This window comes from Mastomys coucha, unplaced genomic scaffold (assembly GCF_008632895.1).
Source record: "Mastomys coucha isolate ucsf_1 unplaced genomic scaffold, UCSF_Mcou_1 pScaffold22, whole genome shotgun sequence".
Classification (NCBI taxonomy): domain Eukaryota; kingdom Metazoa; phylum Chordata; class Mammalia; order Rodentia; family Muridae; genus Mastomys; species Mastomys coucha.
The window spans coordinates 119465757-119485798 of NW_022196905.1; the positions used below are offsets into that span (position 1 = coordinate 119465757).

At 46.4% G+C, this 20042-nt stretch overlaps 1 protein-coding gene across 2 annotated transcripts in view; it reads left to right on the plus strand.

Annotated features, from left to right (window-relative positions):
- LOC116068454 (transmembrane protein 132B) overlaps positions 1–20042 on the plus strand; it is a 337983-nt gene that overhangs the window by 186777 nt on the left and 131164 nt on the right. Inside the window, exon 1 of one of the 2 annotated variants that reach the window (XM_031338010.1) lies at positions 16282–16388. The exons of the other annotated variant lie outside the window; for it this stretch is intronic. The gene's annotated coding sequence lies outside the window, so the exon portion shown is untranslated. Of the gene's footprint in view, positions 1–16281; positions 16389–20042 lie in introns of those variants that run through there. 2 annotated transcript variants of the gene reach the window in all.

The window sequence follows — 20042 nt, forward strand, 5'->3', positions numbered from 1 at the left end:
CAACATAGACACAGACACACATATACATACATACACATATACATTATACATATGATTATGCAAATACATGTACATATACATGTGCACACAGACATACACACATATATATGCATTATACATGTGCATACAGACATACATGTCATAGACAGAGACACAGACACATATATACACATATGCACATACACATATACACATATGCATACACACACACACACACACACACACACACACACACACACACACACACACACTTTAGTACTGAGAACTTGGACAAAAAGGACCACAATTATGTCCCCAGCAGGAGAGTGGGATGTAAAGTCAGGAGTGAGCTTGCTCGCTGGCGCCCACTTCCCTTTGCCTACTGTTGTTGCAGTGGTTTGGACTCAGTACATCTTGAGTTAAACTGCTGGCTTGTCGCCATCTCACCTCATGCCGTGTAGGCCGTCAGTGAGGCCATGGGGTTGCCCTGTCTGGAAGTCAATATTCACCCTGGGGGCCAGGGAGATGGCTCAGCCTTTCAGAGCACTCGCTGCTCTTGTAGAGGTCCCTCAACCTCATAGGACAGCTTACGACTGCCTGTAACTCCAGCCCCTGGAGAATCTGGCACCTTCTTCTGGCCTCCGAGGAAACCTGCATGCATGTGATTCAAGTAAATGCAAGCAGATACATGCATGTATACATAACCATAAAGAAAACAAACGTTTTAAGACCAAACAAAACCTTTCCTCTGCTATTTGCTGGCTGTTTGAGGCTGATTCCCTTGGGTGAGTGACTGAGAAACCTATTTTGAAATTTTTTTTTTAATTTACCAGAGCAAGGTGGCTGATCTTATACAAGCCGACATGGTTACAGTGACACAAACTTCTGGGCCAGAGAGAACACATCTTTATCAGTGTCCTGCAGATCTGCGTGGTGCCTAAAAGCTTTGAGAAGCCATGTTAGAGTGTGTCAAAAGACTGTGAGGTTGTTCCAGGCTCCCCTCTCCACTCCATGAACATTATTTTGCCTCCTAAATATGATAATTTTCAGGGCTCTGAGAGTTTCTAAGCTTTCTTCCTGGTGTCAGAAGACAAATGGGCTCATTTGCTGGCTGCCCTAAGGCCTCTTGATTGTCTTAATAGCTTCATTGGGCTTAATGGTGGCCTCGCTGTGTGTGTATTGTTGTTGATGGACGTTGAACTTATGTCCTTCGCCCATCTGAAGCTAAGGAGATTTTGAGTGGGAAATGAACAACCCCAGACCCCAAGGAGTCTGGCCACCATTGTTCTCTTCCCTCACCAGAGAGTGGCGGGGGCTTGAACATTTACCCTGAGGTTGTAGAGAGCCTGTGTTCTATTACTTATAATTGCAGGCCCTACGATTCTCTTTCTTCTTTGAAATTCTATACAACCACCTTCCAGAACTCTTATTAGATAGCTTTGGTAGATGTTGGTTTGTCTCCCCCTCCATTCATTTATTGTGTTTATATATGTGTGGGCATGCGTAGGACATGGTGTGTGTGTGTGTGTATGTGTGTAGGCCAGAGGACCACTTGCAGAAAATCAGTTCTCTCCTTCTACCATTTGGGCCCCAGGGATTTAACTCAGGTCATTAGGCTTTGGCAGCAAGCTCCTTTACCCACTGAGCTGAGCCATCTCACCAGCCTAGATGCTGGACCAGATCCTTGGTTACTCAGAGAAAAACCAAGGACGTTCTTTCTTCCCTGAGTCTGAGGGTGAATGCCAGTGAGTAGAAAGAAGATTGGGATTCCTCAAACCTCCACCGGGATATACTATCATTGACCACTCTGACTGCCCAGCCCCCACCTCTAGCTCTTCGAGTTAGTTAGCGTAATCACTGTTAGCTGTTGTAATGAAGGGCTCCTCTCAGTAGCTTCACAGTCTGATGAGGCTTGGATGGCATTTCTGAGTGACATCCAAGTGGCTGTATCTGAGTCCAAGCGGTGCTTCTCCAAGAGACCCTGGCTGCTTCCCGGTCCTCGGCTTGTGTCATGTGGAATCTTTGCCTGTTGCTATGCCATCCTTGTTTCCATGGAAACTGCCCCAAGAGCTGGCAGGCACCTTTCAAAGGCCAGCCACCGGAAGCGGCTGGCATCTTCTTCAGCTGCATTCCACTGGTCAGCGTGTGCATGTGGGGAAGAGGCCCCTGGGGGGAGTCCAGAGGCACACTTCTCCTGGGAGTTCAGGAGGAGGAAAAGAAATGTCCAGAGGAGCGCAGAGCTTAGCATGCTGTGTTTTCTTCCTGCAGTTTCTCTCTTAGGGCATCCTTACGTAAATGTCAGCTTCCTGGTTTACATTTTTTTTTTCTTTTGACAACATGTCCTTCTGACTTTGAGTTGTCTTAGAGTTCAGACCTTTATCACCTCCCGAACGCTCTCCTGTGTTATCAGAAGTGGGTTTCTTGCCTCTCTTTTCTCTCATCTCATCCTCGTGTTCCGAGAGCAGTGTGGGGGAGGGCTGCTCAGAGCTTTAAGGATGAAAACAGCTTCTAACTCATCCTTTATGCAGACACTCTTAGCAGCAGGCAAACAGGAAGGAACTTTCTTAACTTGACAGTGTTGCCTAGGAGTTGGAAGGAAACGTTCTAGATAACGGGAATTCAAGGGGAGGAAAAGGGTCAAAGCCCTGGGTCCCCTGGGTCTGCTATCCAGCTAGGTGACTGACTAGCCAGGGTCCTAAGACAGAGAAGATGGTGATTAGGATTGCTTCTCAGTTTTCCTTCCTTCCTTCCTTCCTTCCTTCTTTCCTTCCTTCCTTCCTTCCTTCCTTCCCTCCCTCCCTCCCTTCCTCCCTCTGTCTTTCTTTCTTTCTCTTTCTTTCTTTCTTTCTATCTTTTTTGCTAGAGAGAGATTTCCCCCTTAAATGAACTTGTGTAAGATGGAAGCTGTTAGCAGAAGCGCCTGTAGTTTGGGTTGAGCTGGCAGCCCTTTCTCTGGCCTTGACTTAGCCTCACATGTATCTCTGCTGAATGATACATTCCTTCCTTCCTTCCTTCCTTCCTTCCTTCCTTCCTTCCTTCCTTCCTTCTTCCATCCCTTCTTTCCTTCCTTTCTTCCTTCCTTCCTTTCTTTCTTTCTTTCTTTCTTTCTTTCTTTCTTTCTTTCTTTCTTTCTTTCTTTCTTTCTTTCTTTCTCTTTCCTTCTTTCTTTCTTCCTCCTTCTCTTCTAGCTGTGTGTGTGCATATCTGCATATCTTATGTAGGATTTCTAGAGCTGTGAAGAGACACCATGACCGCAGCAACTCTTATGAAGAGAAACCTTTCACTGGGGCTGGCTTACTGTTCAGAGGTTTTACTTCCTTAGCATCATGGCGGGAAGCATTGCGGCGGGAAGACCTGGTGCTGGAGAGGTAGCTGAGAGTTCTACATCTGAATCAGCAGGCAGCATAAAGAATGTGTGAGCCACTGGGCCTGGCTTGAGCTTCTGAAACCTCAAAGCCCACCTCCAGGGACATACTTTCCCCAAATAAGGCCACACACTTCCTAATAGTGCCACTCTCTGTGAGCCCATGGGGGTCATTTTCATTCAAACCACCAAAGTGTGTTTCTATTAGGCAGGGGAATGGGGGCACATGTATATGTGGAGATGCAGTACAGATATGTGTGTGTGTGTGTAGGCCCAAGGTTGATGTCAGAATCTAATATCTCTCAGTTGGTCTTCTATATCATTCTCTGAGGCAGGATCTCTCAGTCAAACCCAGAGCTTGCTCATATGTCTAGTCTGGCTAGCTAGCTTGCTCTGGGGCAATCCTGGTCTCCACCTTCCTAAGCTAGAATTACAGGTGGGCTTCTATGATCACTAGTGTATATGTGGATTGGGTAGATCTAAACTCTGGTCTGGCTTACACAGCAAGCCCTGCCAGGCACCCTGGATGTAGTTTTAAGCCGTCCAGTTTTGAAGTGCTTTCTGCAGAAACACCTAACAAGGTAGGTTACACAAGAAGCTGGGTGATATCCTATTTATTCAGGGGATTTAGGATTATAGAAGATGATGAACTGAAGAAACTGACAGTAAATGTATCACACAGAAGCGTGTATCTTTACCAGTCAGCACTCATCTCCCCCATCTCCCTCTCCCTGTTCCTTCCTGTTTATTAGTCCTAAGGCATTCTTTGTAGTTTATTGGCAAGTGCATCCATCCCCTTTCCTCTGACTTAGAACTCTTGTTATAAAATCTCAGATAACTAGCTCAGAGAAATCATTGGTGTCTAACTCGACAGAAGCTGGGAATCCAGGCTCTTCCTTTCTGAGTGAGAAAGTTAAGGGTGAGAACAGTTACATGACTTGCCCAGCATCCCACTGCTGATACATGGCACAAACTTGTAAAATGGGTACACACATGGCTACCACATAAAAACTTGGCATTCTGATGACCAAGCCCATATATTTCAGTATTAAAGTTAAATGCCACATACTGTCTAAAGAAAGAGAGAGCCAGCTTGAATGGTTTCAGGTGCAAGAGAGCTGACCTGTAGCTTCATACGGTCCTGGAGCTTGGACAGGAAGAATGTGCCTAGGAAGTTTGGACATTATGTTGTGAATTTTGGTGGGAAAACACCCTTAAGACACCAGTGACTCCATATTGTGGTAGGACTGAGCAACCCACTTCTACCAGGTATGACACAGAAGTGACTACAGAAAGATGAGGCTCACAAAGGCATTGTTCCTTCCTCCATGCCCTTCAGCCATTGATTCTGGGACCCAGCTGCTATGTCACAGGGCTGCCACAGCTCAGTGGGGAGGCCCCATGGTAAAGACCTGAGGCTTCCTGCCCACAGCCACAGAGGTACCCTCTAAGTCATAAGCCCAAGGCTGCGTGACATCTTGACTCAGAGAATGTCTTTGAAACATGGAAGTATGTTATATCTGCTTTTCAAATCTTTTTTTTTTAAGATTTATTTTATTTATTTTATGTGTATGAGTACACTGGAGCTGTACAGATGGCCATGAGCCATCATGTGTGTGGCTGCTGGGAATTGAACTCAGGACCTCTGCCGGGCCCCGCTTGCTCTGGCCGCACTCACTCTGTCAGCCCCACTCACTCTGGCATAATTCACTGTAGCTGTCTTCAGATGCGCCAGAGGAAGGCGTCAGATCTCATTATGGGTGGTTGTGAGCCACCATGTGATTGCTGGGATCTGAACTCAGGACCTTCGGAAGAGCAGTCAGTGCTCTTCCCCGTTGAGCCATCTCGCCAGCCCCTGTTTTTCAAATCTTTCACATTTAGGATAACGCATTAAGTAGCAATGCATTGCTAATATGAAATATCATAAAGATCAACCCACAGCTCTTACGTGAGTGATACAGGTGTTATGCTGATAGACCTGTCACTGGCCAAAGTCCCCTCAGAGACACATTTAATCTAGGCTTATGCCATCTGTGGCTGTAGCATCATGGCATCTCACACAATGATGACCTTGTTCCTTTGGTCTATGCATCCCAGCTTAATCCCTCAAGAGTTGATGGGGTTGGAGAGATGATGGATCAATGGTTAAGAGTACTGGCTGCTCTTCCAGAGGACCTGGGTTCAGTTCCCAGCACTACTTGGCAGCTCACAACCACCTTTAATTCCAGTTCTGGAGGATCTGATGCCATCTTATGGTCTCTGTGGGCATTGTACATGTACAGATAGAATCATGGGCAAAACACTCAAATGTACACAAAAGCTGAGAACATTCACTTGACCTTTAATTTCTCCCATTCAGCTGTTGTATGTCTGGGGTCCCACAGCATTATGGGTATTTTTCTGTTTGCTCTCAACCCATATATGTCTAGGGCTGGGGGTAGTGTGGGATGAGTGTAGCAGGGTCAGGATCCGTGAGAGGGAGGCTGTGAAGTTGTGGGGAGGAGGTGGAATTGGCCATGATGACACTAGGATCCTGGTGATGTCAGTGGTTTGAAATAGCCATGGGGGAAAGCCACCTGTAATGGACTCTCTCAGCTAAATATAGCTCATAGCTATCACAAGAGAGTAGCCCTGTGGGCTACAGGCAGCAAATCCATGGGATGAGTCTGCTCAGGCTCCTGGAGCTCACTCTGGAAGCCAAGCATAGCGTTTCATGATAACCCTCTTGATTTCCAGTCCTGCTTGGTCTGATATCCCTTCCCCGCTCTCCTTCCTGCTCTATCAGTGGGATGTTTCCTCTCTGCCATTGTATTTCGGGGTCTATAACGTGTTTTCTGATTTGCGTGGACTCATTGTTGAGCATTTATCTTGCATCTCAGAGGAGGTTTTAACTCTGACATTTTATACCAGTGGTTCTCAGCCTTCCTAATGCTGTGACCGTTTAATACAGTTCCCCACACTGTGGTGACCCCTGACCCTAACATTATTTTGGTTGCTACTTCCTAACTGTAATTTTACTACTGTTATGAATCATAATGTAAATATCTGTGTTTTCTGATGTTCTTAGGCAACCCCTGTGAAAGGGTCATTCAATCCTCTAAAAAGCTGGGAACCTTGCTTTAGACCGTGTTAAGACTGTGTGTGTGTGGCGGGGAGAGGGTTCTTGCTATACATGTCTTTTGTCAGTTTAACACAGGCTGGGTCATCTGGGATTGAGAGAACCTCAACTGAGAAAATATGTCTATCAGATTGGCCTGCAGGCAACTCTTGGGATATTTTTTTTGATTAATGATGGATGTTGGAGAATCCAGCTCCCTTGGGCAGGACCACCCCTCAAATTGTGGTCCTGGGTGCTGTAAGAAAGCAGGCTGAGCAAACCATGAGGAGCAAGCTAGTAAGGAGTACTCCTCCATGGCCTGTGCTTCAGTTCCTACCTCCAGGTTCCCGCCTTGGTTTCCTTCTGTGATGGACTATACGTTGTAAACAGACTAAAACCTTTATGTCTCAAGTTGCCTTAGGTCCTGGCGTTTTATCACAGCAAGAGAAAGCTAACTAGGATACTTGAAGCAGGTCGAAAGGAATTTCATATTCTGTGGCAGACATGAGTATTTGGGACAGGGGTACAGGGATGGCTCTAGTACGGTTCAATCAGAAGTGTTATGTATGAGGTTGCCATGGTAAATGCCTAGTTAACCTTGATTACCATCATGATGGGATTTGGAATCACCTAGGAGATGAATATTATTGTGTCTTTGAATGTTTACCCAGAAGGGATGAACTAAGAGGGAAAGGTGTACCCCGGATATAGATAGCACCTTTGCACAGGCTGAGAGCCCAAATGGAATAAAGGGGTCAACAGGAGAGAGAGCCTGCTAGCATGGCTGTGTCTCGCTCTGCTACCCGGTCACGTCGGTGTGAGAGACACTCCTCACTCCTTCCTCAATGATGGCCACATCAGTTTCCATGAGGAGCAATGGAAGAGTTGTCATCCTGTGGGGAGTGTGGTTAAGATGAAAAGGAGCCAGCAGAGCCAGCTGTCAGAGTGGCAATTAAGCTGAGTTAATAAATTGGATTTTCAGGATATTACCAGAAACGAGGAGAGATTTAATCAGAAAGGGCGGATAATCCTTCGGAGTGGAAGCGGTCCACAGTAGAGACATGTGGATTTCCATGGGTTTCTAAGAGGTAGCTTCCCACTCTCTCCTCCTCTTGCAGGACTGGGCAGGGAGGGGGTGTCTAGCTTAGTGGGTGGGGCCTGAACCATTTGTGCTGGGATGTGTTCAGAAGCATCTGCAGGCGGCTTAGCATCTGTCTCTTGAGGTGACCGCCAGCTAGTTTTCCTAGTGGACTCCTTTGTTGGACAGGCTGTGCCTGTTACAATCCGAATTGGAGAAAGGTGGCTGGCCGTGTTGACCTTCATCTTCACCGCTGGGCCTCAAGTGTTTGTCACAGCCCGAGGCCTTTCCAAGCTGGTCTCTGAGATTCCAGCACAGGATAAGACTTGGGCCAGGAGCCTTCGTAATGTAGCCTCGTTAGCATAGCAGAGCCTATGGAAGCCCCCAGAAACTCCTTGGCTGGACCTGGAACCTGGCAGGACGAGACTCTCTCTCCAGCTCTCAGCCTCCCTCATCTCTGCATCTCTCCCCTTGGCCTGAGTTCTCAGGGAGGTGACTCATACATAGCGAGGACCCAGAGATGACCCCCCCAACAGAAAGGTCAAGTTTTCAATTTCCCAGGTGCCGGTCTGTGTACCAGTGGCTATCTGGGGAGATCTCTGGCCTATCAGACGGGAGGGTTTAAGCGAAGGGGAAAGGACTTGAACAGAGTTACCTCTTTTTTTTTTTTAAAATTCTCTCACACACTTTTATTCCTTCTGGATAGGATCTTATATACAGTTTTGGGGTGGGTTGGGGTCTGATAGTAGGTGCTTCCTATTGGCTTGGTGTGAGATGTTAGGGATGCCTCATCTACACGTGGAGGGTGTTAGAGGTGCGGCCCTTATGTGACTAATGGCCACAATTCTCTCTATGGAAGGCTGTAGTTACGTGACAGGGGCCTGGTACTGGAAGCAGGCGAAGCTCCTACCTTCCCTTCAGGGTCCCTAGAGCTTCAAGCCTTAGGTCCACCTTACCAAGCTTCCCCTCACGGTCCATCGCCCCGTCTCTCTTCCTTGTCTGTTGTTTTCATAAGGTGCTCTATGTTTGTCTGTGCAGCCTTCCTCTAGGCTGGGAACAACGTCAGTGGTCAGGTTTGGTTCTATTGTGATGGTGTACTCCAGCCGCACCTCCCTGCTTGGCGCAGCTGCAATGCCCATACTTCTCAGCCTGCAAGTTCACCACACTGGGCTCTGAGGTGCCCGATGAGAGGCAGCCATCCTTCAAGTCGCTCTGGCTTCCATTCTCTTCGAAGACCAATTGGTTGCTCAGCCTCAGCTGCCCTTTGTTGGCTCTGCTCCCTGGAGCCTGTAGCTCACCTTCTCTGGTCCCCTCGGCTGTTGCTCTGGGTGGAAACATTTGAGACAGACTTCTGAGTCGTTAGGTTGGAAATGTATTTTCACCTTATCTATATATCTTACCTACTTATATTCCCTCTCTCCCTTCTTTCTCGCTCTGTCTCTGCCTCTCTCTTTCCATCCATCCATCCATCCATCCATCTATCCATCCATCCATCCATCCATCCATCCATCCATTCATCCCTCCCTCCCTCCCTTCCTCCCTCCCTCTCTTCTTTCCTTTCTCCTCTAAGATCTCACCATATAGCTCTAGCTAGCCTGGAACTTGCCATGTAGACCAGGCTGGCCTGGAGCTCACAAAGATCTACCTACTTTTGCCTCCCAATGGCTGGGATTAAAAGTGTGATGTCCAGCTTCTTCCTCCTCCTCCTCCTCCTCCTTCCTCTCTCTCTCTCTCTCTCTCTCTCTCTCTCTCTCTCACACACACACACACACACACACACACACACACACACTAGATATGACATCCAGGCCTCATGAATACTAGGCAAACACTCTACCACTGGACCACATCCCCAGCCCCTAATTAGTTTTGACTAAGGATGTTCTTCAAATTTAAGAAGTGACAGGCCTATTTTTTCCTGTATTGGCACACTGTATGGGATGCCAGCAAGGACTCCATCCTGCTTTGACAAGGCATGCAGGCTCTTTCTATACCATCTCCCACCCATCCTCTATCCTAAAGGACTCTTTAAAATGTTTATTCTTAAATCTCTTTATTTATATGTATTTATGTGTGTATATATCAGATACTTATGTGTAGGTACCTCCATAGCTCAGAGAAGGGCTATGAATTCCTTGGAGCTGGCATTATAGGAGGTTGTGAGCAGCCTGCCATGGATGTTGGGAACTGAGTTTGGGTCCTCTGGAAGCGTAGAAGGTGCTCTTAAAAGCTGAACCATCACTCTAGCCCTCTGGAGGATTAACAAATAATGTTATTAGTTCTTTAACAAATTCATACATGGGCATGGGTATTATGTATTCTGGCCACCCTTCCCCCCCCCCCCCTTACCTTCTCATACCTTCCTCCCACCCCTATCAGCTGTATCCTTCCACCCCAGTCTCTTTCCAAGATTCATGAGCTTTGGTTTTTGGCCCCATTTACTTTAACCAGGGCTAGCTGTGTGGCCATTGGATTGAGACTCCATTGGAACCTGGTGGGTTCACCAGTGGGCACACAACTGAAGCCAATGACTTCCTCTCCCTCATTTGCCAGTAGCATGTCATTCAGTATGGAGTGATGGGGCCCTCAGCCTCTCTTGCATTCCTGCTTGGCTACTAATGGCCCTTCTAGTGCAGAGAGCTGCGTATTGCCCAGAAAACAGCATTTCACAGAGCGTCCCCCTATTCTATGACTCTTACATCCTTCCCTTGCTGCCTTTCAAGTTTCCTCAAGCCTTAGAAGGGATGGATTATGTCTTAATTAGGGCTGAGCATCCAGTTGTCACTCTCAGCAATCCTGTTCAGCCCTGAGTCACCATAGCTCACCACAAAGAGTCCATTCTGATTAAGGCCGAGAGGTGTAATTGCCTATGGGTTTAAATACATTCACACAGAAGATGTTTTTGACGCTATGACAATTTAGCTAAACAGTAGAAATTAGTCCTCTCCATTTCCTCCTATGAATGGATCTCAAATCCAATCAGAGAGAGTTTGGTATCTGGAACTTTTAAAGATGTGAGAAGTGAACAGGGTCTTCAGCCACAGACATGTAACTTTGGCTTGGACCCTCATGAGGCATTGGTCTGGCCTTGACTTCTGCATCTGTCTCTTTGTTTAGTTATTAAGTCACCTAGACCTTTGCCTTTCTAGCCAAATATGCTTCCATCTCTTCATCCAAAGGGATGAGCCACTTTCTTGCCCCAAGCAATTTATAAGATGTTACTCATCTTCTGTGAAAAGCAACCACTCAACATGGAGACTCTGCATCTCCTTTTTAAGTAAGATTTCCACACAGCAGACCTCTAGGAGTTCATTCAGCTGATCAGTGGGCGGTACCCACACCAGGATGATTGACAGATGCTCTGGTAAATAGGAGACCTGTGTATTTCTTAGCTAGGCTTCACAAAAAGTATAAAGAATTCCCTTTGTGGATCAAGAAATAACCATTAATTAATTAATTAATTTATTTATTTTTTGTGTATGAGTACACCGTTGTTATCTTCAGACATACCAGAAGAGGGCATCAAATCCCATTACAGATGGTTGTGAGCCACCATGTGGTTGCTGGGAATTGAACTCAGGAAGGACCTCTGGAAGAGCAGTCAGTGCTCTTAACCACTGAGCCATCTCTCTAGCCCCCAGAAATAGCCATCTTAATTCTAATCTTTCATGAGCTAGATGGAAAAGAGCCCTGAAAATCTCCCATTAGGAGCTGGCCACGGTGACCCCTCACTCTGAGGCAGATAAACCTCCTCATTAATAATTAAAGACTTCCTACTCTCAATTAAATAATTCTTTCCCAGTAGGAGACTTAAAAATGTATTGGTTAGGCTAGGCAGCCCATCCCTACTGGAGTCCCAATTTCAGGGCACAGAAATGCAGTCCTCTTATGTGCTTAGAAAATCAAAGGGGTGGGAAGACAGTTCGGTGGTTGAGTGCTTGTGCAAGCATGGAGACCTGAATTCTAATCTCTGGCACCCGCATAAAAGGTTGGTTGTGGCCACACATGTGACTCCTGTAACCTCAGGATTGTGGGAGATGGAAAGAGAAGGCTGGCTGGGACTTGCTGGATGCCAGTCTAAAGGCAACTTCAGTGGGAGATCCTGTGCCAGAGAATAAAGTAGGGAGTGATAGAGTCATATACTCAGTGTGTCTCCTCTGATCTCCATATGTGTCTATGGATGTGCATTACTCCCTGCCACACATTCGGAGTGTGAGAGCTGTCAATAGTTAAGGAAGGCCCCCTGGTGCTTGTTGTTGCATGGTTATCCTATTTGCTTGCCTGTTGTGGTTCTCCACACTAGAACGTGAGCTCCCAAAGGTCTTACCCTCCTGTGCTAGACAATGCTCCGCCATCTCCATTGATGGTGAATGAGTAAGCTTCAGGCCAGACCCCGGTCAAGACGCTACATTTTTAAAGTCTTCAGGAGAACTACAGGCGCCAGTGAGTCTCTAGCTTTGTGTCTGTCTTCTTGAGTGTGCTGACCTTGGTGTTCTGAGATATACTTAACTTCAAAGGTTCAGCTCCCATAAAAGCCCGCACATCTCCAATCATGTCTTCTCATTCGGAGTTGAGCAAGTGTGGACTCAAGTCTCTTGGCATCTTTTGGTAGGGGGAGCTCACCAGCCTCCCTCACAGAGAGCTGATACATTGTTGCCTTAGTAAAGAGTAAGCTGCAGTTTTTTGCTGGGACCGGCTTTGCACGTGCTACCTTGGATGCTGAGATTCTAGCGGGGAATTGCTGGTTGTATGGAAGCCAGGCCAGAGTTGCACTCTTGAAATTGGGCTTTGTCTCAGACATATTCAAGGTCTTCCCTGCTGGTGGCAGGTGTGCAGGGGACAAGCTCTCGGTGACAAGAGTTCAGCTAGCTGCCACCGCCCAGCTACTTGGGCCTCTCATTAGTGTGGCCTGGCTTGGCTACCAGAGCAGATGGCACCTGCTGCTCTTTTGTTTCAGGGCAATTAGTGTTCTCTCTCCTCCAGGGCTCTGGTCTGGCTCTTACCCACATTCAGATGTCATCACAGCCTGCGCTCATTTGCCTTTCCTTGGGGACATGCACCGGTGGGCTGAAATGGATGAGGAGTGGGAATTGGGCCTAAGTACCACGTAAGCTCTGGCCTCCTTCCCTGCAGCCATAGGGAATCTTATCAAGTATGCACACAGATGCCCTCTCTGTCCCAGGATGCCCTCTCATTTTTGGACTCTGTAATTGGGTCAACAAATGGTCTCAGGAGACAATAGAGAAAAAAAATCCAGGTGGTTACTAGTATATTTCCTGTTATTTCATATCCAAATCTGGCACCTATTGATCGTAGGATGAAACCCTTCTCCCACTCACACTACGGCAGAGAGGAATGGGCCCCGGTTCAAGAGTCTTCTAAAAGACCATCAGCCTAGGGCAAGGGAGACAGGTTACATATATGAGGTCCTTTCCAATTGGGGTTGACTTAAGATCTGATTATGGCAGGGTGAGTGACCAAAAAGATTGATTTTGAACCTCGTGGTGGTGGTGGTGGTGGCGGCGGCGGCGGCAGACACCTTTAATCCCAGCACTTGGGAGGCAGAGGCAGGTGGAACTCTGAGTTTGAGGTTAGCCTGGTCTACGGAGTAAGTTCTAGGACAGCCAGGGACACACAGAGAAACGTTGTCTTGAAAAACCAAAAAAAAAAAAAAAAAAAAAAAAAAAAAAAGGACCCAAGGAGTTGAAGGTGTTTATAGCCCCTTAGGAAGAACAACAATGTGAACTAACTAGTACCCTCAGAGCTCCCAGGGACTAAACCACTAGCCAAAGAGTACACATGGTGGGACTCATGGCTCCAGCTGCATATGTTGCAGAGGGTGGCCTAGTTGGCCATCAATGGGAGGAGAGGCCCTTGGCCCTGTAAAGGTTCTATGTCCCAGTGTAGGGGAATGCCAGGTCTGGGAAGCGGGAGAGGGTGGGTTGGTGAGCAGGGGGAAGGGGGAGGGAATGGGTTTTTTTCCTAGGGGAAACCTGGAAAGGGGATATCTTTCGAAATGTAAATAAAGAAAAATATCTAATTAAAAAAAAAAAAGAAAAACTAAAAAAAATTTTTTTTGAGGCAGCTGTAAATTAGCAGAAGAGGCTAAATGGAAGCCGGGATGGAGTTGTTGGTGGTAATTAATTGGTGGCAGGAGAATTCCTGTCTCTTGAGGGACGGCGCCTCATGCAGGGAGATTTATATGCTTCGGAATGAGAGGAGCTGGCATGGCTTCCCATTGACTTTCTGCACAGACGATGTTTATTGAAAAGCCATCAGGTAGATGGAAGGTTAGCGGAACAGTGATCTGATTTCTGACCCAGGTGGCATTCAAAATGTCAACCTATTTTGAGACTTATCTCTGTTAAAGCTTAAGGTTAATAAGGTTAGAAGTTCTAATTGGGCTTATTTTAGACTATCACTGAATACAATCTCCCTGCCCTCCATGATTTCACCTATTCTGGGCAAGTTTTCAGCTAATGGGATGCCTCTCAGTGTTAAATACATAGACAAGGGCATGCTGGGTTTGCCCAGGCTGGCCTCAAACCTGTCCCCATCTCTTGAGTAGCTGCTATTGGATTTGGCTCCCTCTCTTGTCTTTAAAGTTATTTTCTTTGCTCTTTCAGAGCTGAAATAATGCTTGACTTGAAAACTGATGGCCATTGTTTGTGACGCCCCATAGAAGGGCTTCTTTTGCTGTGAGTGTATCTGTGTGCAGGTGCACATGCAGTTGTGTGTATGTGTGTGTGGAGGTGAGATGCCAGTGTCTGGTGTTTTCCTCCAACACTCTCCACCTTAATTTCTGGTAGAGGGTCTCTTACTGAGTCTGGAACTCACTGATTAGTTGAGATTAGCTGACCACTGAGCTCCAAGGATCTCTTCTTGTCTCTGCCTCCCTAGTAGGAGGATTAGAGGCATGCACCACCATGTCTAGCTTTCTGTATGAGTGCTTGGGGAATTGAACTCAGTTCCTCACACTCACACTGCAAGTCCTTTATCAACTTACCCCTCTTGCAAGCCCCACATCATTCTTACACTTGAGTCAGACCTTCCTGTACCTGCACCATGTGAGTGCTAGCAAATCTAAGAACTAAGGTGGCAGAGGGAGAAGATGTGACACCCACCACTGCCCTGACCCTTGACACCTAAAGGGAATGCTGCATTAGCAGACCCTCGCAACAGGTTCAACACTTACTAAGTTTCCTGTTTCATAGTTTAAGGTATGAGGAAGGCTCTGCATGGGGAAGTCAAAATCAGAAGATTCCAATCTTGTATGCTTGAAGAACCTGAGACCCAGTTTGGGGGTGATTTACAACAAAATGAGTAAGGATTTCCAAAGAGGATCAGGAAGCCCTCAGATTCCACCCTGGAGCCATTGTATATTATGAAAACTCTGAGATGTTTACATTAACTGTACAGCTAATAAGCAAAGGCCGGAATATACCCAAACGCAGAGCCTCTACAATATAACTCTCTGCAGTGTCTAGATCACAGCCTAGTATTATTTGATGTAAGAATCAAGAAATGAAATGCATATGCCATAGGAAAAGCAAACAGTGGGGTTGGTGTGTATGGGTATTTGCTAGAGCGCTTGCCCAGTGTGCCTGAAGCCCTGTGTTCAAACCCAGTCCTAAAAAAAGATATTAAAGTATAACAATCAATGGAAACTGATATAATGAGACTAAGATTACAAAGAAGGCAAAATAATTATAAAAATGAAAGAAAATATGTCTTCTGCAGTTTAGATGTGGTGTGTATCTCTGGGGTTCAGATGTTGGGGTAGGCATCAGTTTTGGTCTTCTGAATAGCAGTGAAGAGAAGTGTTGGGGCCTTCAAGAGGCAGAGCTTAGGAGGAAGTCATTGATCACTGGAGTACAGCCCTCAGAAAAGACTGACTTAGTTCTTGTAGGACTCCTGTTCTCACTAGAAGAGAGCTACTTCTTCTAGTATAAGCTTGACACCTTCTTGTGTGATCAAATGACCTTCCCCCCCATGTACTCCAACCTCACTTGTCATGACACTTGCCGTGATGTCATCTCCAAGATCAGTGCAACAAGATCACATGATCTTGCACTTTAGTCCTCCAAAACATGAGTCCTCTCTCCACGACCCAGTGGATAGAAACAGGAGCCAAGGAGAAGCTATCAAAGGGCAAAGTTAAAATTCTAGCACTGAACTTTAGAACAGCTGAAATAGTCTTTTTTTTGTTTTGTTTTTTTTTTTTTGTTTTTTTTTTAAACTGGACGGCTTACCAGATGATTCAAGACAATGGAAAAGATAATCAGAAAACTTAAAGTTAGGCCAATGGAACTTATCTGATCCAAAGAATAGAAAGAAAAAAAATCCTGAAAAACATGAACTGAGCCTGAGGGCCTTGTATGAGAACAGCAAGACTTCTATGTGAAATTGGAGTTAACAGAGAAGAGGGAGAAAGAGGACTGGAAAAATATTATAGAAGTGATGGCTGCAAACTTTCCAACTGGGTGAAGGATGTGTGTGTTTGCTGTTTGACCACATACACACACACACACACACACACACACACACACACACACACACAAATACATGTGCACCCACGGGTATGCACAGATGCACACATATGCACATGCATATACATACTTTTATGACATAGGATGTACCATGGGATGGACAGACTCTCCTATGTGTGTTGTGGGGAATGAGAGTATGTGAACGCATCATAATGGACCCATTATTTTGTGTGAGAACTGAAAACAATCATCATGGAAAAAAAAAAAAAAAAGACCTTCGTTGGCTTGGGGTGTAGCTCAGTGGTAGAACTCCTGATTTGGTGGTGTGCATGAGGCCCTGAATTCAGTCCTTAGCACCTTAAAATAGGAAAATGGATGAAGGTATGAATGGGTGGGTGGGCTATAGATGGATGGGTAAGCACATGGATAGATGAATAGATGAGTGAGTTGATAGTGAATGTATGAATGGATGGTAGACACGAATGGAGGTATGGGTAGAAGAATGAATGGATTGATGGTAGGTGAATGGATGCATGGATAAATGGATGAATGGGTTGTTGGGTAGACAGCTGAATGGAGTGGGTGGATACATAGATGCATTCACTCATGAACGAGCCATGAACTTCAGAGTAAAGATGCTTCACCACTTCAGACTTTCCCAGAATAGAGGGAAAGACTTTTGTAGGAAAAATTCTAAATGAGTTTCCCATGCTGCTATGGAGTGTGTGTGTGTGTGTGTGTGTGTGTGTGTGTGTGTGTGTGTGTGTTGAAGAGACAAGTGTCTAAATTGGAAGAATGAGAAGTGACGTTTAGAGGTGAAGTCTCACTGGTGGCCAGACTGGCCACAGGGATGTCAGGAACAGAGGTTAAAGAAGTGTCCTTGGAAGTGTCTTTAACAGCCAGGCTTGACATTTGGATTCCAGCTTACTTGGCCTTCAGTGTTCTGGAGCAATCTTTTCTTGACTGAATACCTTAGCATAGGCACTCAGGGAAGGTAGAAGATCCTGGCCCCACTCTTCAATGTTACAAACATTTTAGGTTTGAATACAAAGTCATGGGTTTTGTTGTGTCTTCACACCTATGCCATTACACTTTCTTACTCATTCTCCTTCCTGATGCCCCCTCTGACCCCTCCCCACCTCCAGCTGCCAAGCTCTATCCTTGAAACAGCACCAGTGAGCAGATTCTGGCCTCATGAGGTCTAGCCTTTTGTCTGAGCTCTGAGCATCTTTCCTTAAATTCTCCTGTAGGTGAATCTGAGTCCTTTCAGATCTTATATTCTCCAGGCAGCTCATCTTGGGCCTGACCTTTGTAAGTCGGCCATGAAGAATCCTTGGTCATCTAATTGTTGCAGTCTCCTTGATAGACAGCTCAGTGCAGTCCTTCCTGCACGGTGCCGTTCCCATCTCTGCAGGAAAAGCACCAGGGCTGAGAATAAATTACCATTGATTGCTTTTGTGGCTGCCACCTGTGCCCTGGTGGTCAGGGTAGCCTGAAGGGTGTTGGACTTACAGGTGCCCTCATGGCCACCAGGAAAGCCCCACAGATATCCAGCACGCATAGGGCAAGACCTCAGGACCCCATTCTCATTAGCAGCAGCTGTCCCTTGGAGAGCCACCTAGATTGTTAAGTATTAGAAAAAAAAATAGACAGTTACAGAGGCAGCTCCTTTGTTCAACCAACAAAGCAAGGAGCAGGCTTTACACAGATTTCTGTTCCATGTAGGGGCAGGCATTCTCCCCTACCCCTCTCTCTCTGCCTCTCTGTCTCTCTCTGTCCTTCTGTCTCTGTCTCTGTCTGTCTCTCCCTCTGCCTCACCCTCAATTTCCCCCATCTGCTTATGTACCTGGTAATGTACCTGGTAGAGGCCTGGGGACACTATGATCCCGCAAAAACTATGACCATCCTACACAAGTGTTTGAGCGTGTTTCCAGTGTAGCTCTGGAATTACACATGGTGGGTCTGGGAAGCATGACTGCCTCTGCCAGGGCCTTACTGGGCATTGGGCATCAGGACTGCTAACCACTTCAATACTGAGCATGCAGGAGAGTCACCCTTTTCTTGCCTCAGCAGACAGACCCAGGTGATTAGTCCTGTTGTTGCCCCTCCGTCAGTGAGGGGAATGTTAGAGATTTCTTCAGTCAGAGGTCTGGGGTTCTAGTTGCACAAGAGACAACTCATGGGCACTATTCATGTGGAAATGGCCACCCCTCCTCTGGTAGCCTACAAAGAGACAGCTCATGGTGGACTGAAAATAGTGAGCTTGGAGGGTCATAGGAGAAGACACAAGTGTTCTTATGTCTTTGGGATTTGTGTATGTGTGTGCATGTGTACAGTGCACATGTGTGTGCTCATACACTTGTTTGCACATGGGTGTGGAGGCCAGAAGGCATCCTTAGGCATTGTTCCTCAGACTCTATCTACCTGTTCTTTTGAGACAGGGTCTCTCATTGACCTGGGACTTGTTAAGGACTCTGGAGACCAGTGAGTCCCAGGGATCCTTGTTTCTGTCTTCCCAGCACTGGGATCACAGGTGTGTGTCACAGTGCCTGGCTTCCCAGGTGACCATGGAGGATCACACCCAGGTCCTCATACACACATGGCATGCCCTTTCCCAGCTTTGCCATCCACCCTGTCCTTAGGGACTTGTCTCTCGGAAACACACCCTTTCCTTAACACAGTTGGTGAAAACTGAAGTCAGTGAGAACAGAAGTCCGGTCCCCAGCTCAGCTCTCAGCCGAAGCCATGGATGTTTCCTCTGTCTCTTTAGGAGAGCTAATGGGATTAGAGGCTCTATCTACCATGCCGTTATCCTCAGTCTGTCATGTTATCTCCCCTGTCCGTTAGCAGCCTGGGCTTACCTTTTTCTCTGAAGAGAATCTAAATAGAAATAGAATCCACTGGTAAGTCCAGTGCTTTATATAACAATTTTTCTGCTGGGTCAGTAATAAAGAGGAACGTGGTGGAGGGTGGGGGAAAGATACAACTTCAGGAAGTTGTATTAGGAGTAGGGAGTGAAGGACTCTGAGCCATCATTTCCTGGAAGGCTTTGGGATATTGTCAGATACTGATGGAAGGAAAAAAAAATAATTGTGGCAATTGTCTTAGCTGTCTCCGGGCTTGTCATGGTGATGCTGATAAAATCAAATAAGCTGGAAGTGAGGTGACTTGTTAGTGTGGGAAACGGCCAGGCTCTGGCAGCGGAGGAGGTGGAGGTGTCCAAAGTGCTTGCTCATTACTGGGATTGATTGTCTCCAGCGCTGGGAAAACGTTGGTAAGCAGAAGCAATGTCTCAATGAGGGACCTAGCATCCCTCTCCCGAGCTGGGGCAGTAGAGTAGTCGCTGGCTGTCTGGTTGCAGCTGCCTGGCTGCAGCTGATCTGAGAGGCAGATAGAGAATTTGGGGAGATAATTGTTCCTGAAAAATGGTTTTAAGTTTGAAGCAAAAGCTGAACAAACCCGATAAGAGGGACAGTGACTTTATTATTTTTTTTTAAATAAAAATTTTAAGTAAAATAATCCTTTCCTTTCCTTTCTTTCATTCTTCCTCTCCTCCCTCCTCCTTCCCTCCCTCCCTTCCTCTTCATCTTCTCTGTCTTTGTCTTTCTGTCTTTTGGATGCACTCCCTCCATCTTGCCTGTCTCTGTATCTATCTCTCTGTCTTTCTCTCTCTCTGACTCTATGTCTGTTTCCATCTCTCTGTCTCTCTTTCTTTATTTCTCTCTGTCTCTCTCTGTCTGTCTCCCCCTTCGACCCCCCAAGGTCTCACTCTGTTCCTCTAGCTGCCTTGGAACTCACTCTGTAGCCCAGGCTGATCTTAAACTCTTAGCAATCTTCTTGTCCCAGCCTTCCAAGTACTGGGATAACAGGCATGAGCCATTAATTCAGTGGTTTTTAGCCTATTTGTAAAGTTCTCGAATCATCACCCTTTATGATTTGGGGGCATTTTTATTGGACTAAAGGAAACTACCCATTAGCAGTCAATTCCCATCCTCCACCTGGCCTGATGCTTGGCAACTGCTCCCCTGCTTCTTG